Source organism: Triticum aestivum, unplaced genomic scaffold (assembly GCF_018294505.1).
Source record: "Triticum aestivum cultivar Chinese Spring unplaced genomic scaffold, IWGSC CS RefSeq v2.1 scaffold108714, whole genome shotgun sequence".
Taxonomy (NCBI): Eukaryota; Viridiplantae; Streptophyta; class Magnoliopsida; order Poales; family Poaceae; genus Triticum; species Triticum aestivum.
Window position 1 is genome coordinate 440 of NW_025236932.1, and position 4,537 is coordinate 4,976.

Sequence of the window (4,537 nt, forward strand, 5' to 3'; positions counted from 1 at the left end):
ACCATAATTCTATGGTCCTTAATTATCACTAAGCAAAGCTCAATATCAAGTGAAATAGTTGTATTTGTACCTGGGAGACTGCTGCTGCTTTTCTTTGCTGAGCATCAATATGTCCCTAGCATATTGATGCATACTCCGTGCTGGCATGGATAAACATCTGGCCGCTGGCACTCATCAATATCTGAAAGGGAGAAAACAGAGTTGAAACAGAGGTGTTGTATACATCAAACAGACATAGCTCTCAAATTTACTTGATGCAAATTCATCGCTTGAATGCGAAGTATTTACAGTCTGTATTTTGCGGACCCGTCAACATGTTGTCCTCGCAAACTTCCAAACTTCTGTGCGACAAATTATATGACAGATATAAATAGTAACTGAATTCATTTTATTTACTGTAACATATTTGTCTCTACATCACCCATCAGCATTCCACGAAATAAAAAGCATAGGAAATACACATATATTTACAATCCAGAGTTCGTAAAATACATTCTGCACTATGGCACCAGAACTATTAATAACAAATGTACAACATTTTTTCATGCAACTAAAATCATCTTGGAATTTCCGATGATTCGATGAACTCTTTTTCCAAGCTGTATAATCTAGTTCCTTCGCCACCATTGTTCCCCTTCCATGGGTGGTCTTTTAGAGCACTTTGGCCCACTCGTATTGTCTGAGAATTGTGATCAAACCTTGAGCTATGCACACCTTCAAGTATTGTCTCCACTTGCCTCATTGTAGGTCTTTCTTCCCCTTTTAAGCTTAAGCATGCTTTTGCAAGTCTTGCAACGACCTCAGCATCTTCAACTCCTCCTTCATTAACAATTTGTGTATCTAGAATGTCTGACACGCGATTGTCGCTCATTAGTGATACAAAATGTGATGCTAGGCTTGTGCCTTCTGATGAATGAGAAGAAAAAACTGGAGTTATCCTTGTCAGTAGTTCTGCTAGGATGACACCAAAGCTGTAAACATCACTCTTCTCCGTGAGTCGGCTAGTGTAGTAGTATTCAGGATCAAGGTAACCATAGGTTCCTTGGATGGCTGTAAGTATTCCAGTCTCATCTATTGCAATCGACCTTGAAGCTCCAAAATCTGATACTTTCGCTATTAAAGTATCAGTAAGTAGTATATTGACGCATTTGATATCTCTATGATATACTGATATGGAAGCAGCAGAGTGCAGATATGCAATAGCCCTTGCAGTTTCCAGTGCAATCCTTAATCGATCTTTCCATGACAAATGATTATCACTTTGGCCATGGAGATGACACGAGAGAGTTCCATTCGATATGAACTCATAAACTAGTAGAGGAACTTCTGTCTCGAGGCAGCAACCAAAGAGCTTCACCACATTCCTATGGTTTGTCTGTGAAAGTATAACAACCTCATTTAGAAACTGGTCGATTTCCCTCTGCACGACAATATTGGCCTTCTTGATGGCCACGACACGTTGATCAGATAAGATGCCTTTATACACCGTGCCATGCCCACCGCCGCCAAGGATCCGATTACGGTCAAATTTGTTGGTTGCTTGCTCTAGCTCTTCTAAGCTGAAAATCTTCATCTTTTCAGCTATATCTTTGTTCGAAGAGATTAACTGTTGTAGAAGAAGTCCATGGTTTTTCTCAAAGAATTTTTGTCTTAACTTCTTGGCTCTTTGTTTCTTGAGTGTTTTTGTGACTTGGGCAACACCTAGGAGTGAAAACAATAGGCCAAAACCAGCACCAACTGCTATTATGGTAATTAGACCTGCAGAAAGCAAACCTAAGAATGATATAAACATTATATGTTGTGTTCACTTCAAGAAATCAAGCTACTGCACAAAATCTGTTTCAGACTACTCAACTATTAAAAGTTTTCTCAGGAATATCTACACGACCACTCATATATTGAAAATACTTTATAGTTGTTCTTTTTCTTTCTTCTTGTTATGCATGTCTGAATGATCTACAACCCTACTGATGATTTGAGTTAGCATTAGAGATAACTAACTGCAAACTAAGATTAAGCAGCTAGGTCCTACCAGGAGCAGTATTCAAATAATTAAGTTTCTAGTAAAACTTATCTGTATTTTAGTTCAGGGACAAAAACTGAACTCACAATAGCAGAGCAACAAAACATGAACTTTTCTATTTGTAATTATCACCAACGAAAGCCTTGTATCAAGTGTGTGTTTTTGTACCTGGTAAAGTGATGATTCTTTTCTTTGCTGAGCATTGGTATGTCCCTGGCATATTGATGCAGGTCCCATTGCAGGGATAAACATCTGGTTGTAGGCACTCATTAATATCTGAAGGGGAAAAAACACACTGTTGGAAAGCAGGGGGTTTTATACATCGAATGCAAAAAGCTAAGACAGCACATGCATGTTCTTTCGTAATGTTATAACTACCGCAACTATGTAAGAATGCAGCAGAAAGTACTGGTAACATACCTTGGCACCCATCAGTGATGTAAGGGTTGCCCTCGTATCCTTGAGAACAGTTGCACCGTCTTTTTTCATAATCTCCAAAAACGAAATAGCTATCGCTGTTCAAGCTTAAACATCTAAATTCAGAAGAATTGGGCCCGACAGACAATGGCAACATGTCCTTGTTACCGATCAAATCCAACCACCACTCCAACACTGCCGGTACACTCTCAACCATGGTTTTCTCATATGAATGGGTGAAGTTGACCATCATCTCATTTTCGTTTCTGCTGAACCAGTCCTGATCAACAATGAACACATACACACCTGTTTATGACGAGAAGTCAGGTGTCAACACAGCAAGTGGTGTAACTTGGATGCCATAGGATGGCAGCTCCCACACGATAGATGTGCGGCAGCGGCCAATACCCGAGCACGATGTACCAGTGAAGTTCTGGTGGTCGTCCAGGCAAGCAGCGGCACAGGTGCTGGCCTGGCTCACGTCCTGAGTATGGAGCCCGCTCGGATGGCCGAGCTTAGCTACGATGTTGCATCCAATGGCCACAAACCAGTTCCACGCGCTTGATACCGAGAAGGGCCAGGTTACTGCAGGGCCGGACCATGAGCCGTTGAACTCAGAGAAGCTTGATCGCAAAACCTTGCTCCGGATCCGCACCGTGCCATCAGTCAAGGAGATGCCAAGCACTTCCACTCCATCACCCAAGAACAGCCTTGGTGGGTACTGCATCTCGTCACAGGTGAGACCAAAGCCCTCGTGGAAGCAGCCTTTGCTGATGCCGAAAGGGTACGGCACGATAATGTGGCCGCAGCTTTCGGGGCAGCCGGGCAAGGCTATTGGCCCTGCTGCCAGTGCCACCACCAGGAGCTGAAACACGAGTGCTCCAATGGTGCCAATCGACGCTCGACGGGAAGAAGGGATCGAAATCGTCATCTTGAGCTTACTAGTTGAAAACAGCTATTCTTGTATCTGTTCGAACTCTGAAGCTAACAACGAACATAGGTTGTTAACTACCAGCTGGCTGGTACCCCTTGTCGGTTGATTTCAAAGTCCAATGAGGCAGCTAGTCATGACCCTATTTCAAAGTCCAACGAGGCAACCGAACTGACTAAAGCATGACGGACTGGTTGATATATACTTCCAAGAAAGTTTCAATCAGGATAGGTTCTGTGCAGCGAGACGTCGGCTTGTCGACTATCGCTTGTATGCCATCTTCTCTTCCTTAATGTATAAGGCACGCAACTCTCTTGCGTGTTCTTGAAAAAAAAGGATAGGTTATGTGTAGGTAAGAGGAAATTTCAAAGCATAACTAGTCATGGCCCTATTTAAGACACGTGTATCTGTCAAGTTCCAATTCGCTGAGATGGTTGAACTGATTTTTTTTTCCTTTTCAGTTTTGAGATAGCTGAGCACATTTAGCACGTGGTGACTGAACTTTCTAATGTGACATTCTTGTGTTGCAAGAGAACCTGATGCTGAAATTTCTCTTTTAAGAGTTGAGACTATTTTATACGGAGTACATTACTAATCCGCATGGAGCATTTCATCGAACAGATCGCCTGCAAGCCGAAATGAACTAAGAACGGCGACCTGCTCGCCGTTGATTCCGATCCCCATGGAGCAGCAGCCACTTCGGGAAGAATTTAGAAGAGGTGGACTGACCTGCGAGTACACGACCCCTCTGCACAGCTGCGTCGCCGGCCGCCTGCCACTCTGCCAGGCGTCCGCGTGCCCGCACCCCTTCTATCTTGACGACGAGTGGGGATATCCTCGGTATTTCCTATTTGACGCATTTGGCGGAGGTTCGCAGAGGCGAGAGACGCGGAGAGCTCAGTGGGCCGGCGCCCATTTAGAGGTTAGCGTGGCTATTGAGAACCTTCTAGAAGGTTCCCCGAACTGGTTTTTCTTGTTCCTGTTGTTTTTCGAATCTGGTTTTTTTTGCGGGGAGTTTCGAGGCTGGTTTTCTTTCATGATTTTTCTGTTTCGGTTTTTCCTTTCTGTTTCTTGTTTTCTTGTTATTTTTTATGTTTCTTTCTTCTTTTATTTTCCTTTTTTGAAAAATTCGCAAATTTATAAAATGTCCAAAATTCAAAATTGTT

At 42.9% G+C, this 4,537-nt stretch overlaps 1 pseudogene; it reads right to left on the bottom strand.

Moving 5' to 3' along the window:
- Positions 1-398: 398 nt before the first annotated feature.
- LOC123176490 (putative wall-associated receptor kinase-like 11) lies at positions 399-3,398 on the bottom strand (annotated as a pseudogene).
- Between the last annotated feature and the right edge of the window lie 1,139 nt (positions 3,399-4,537).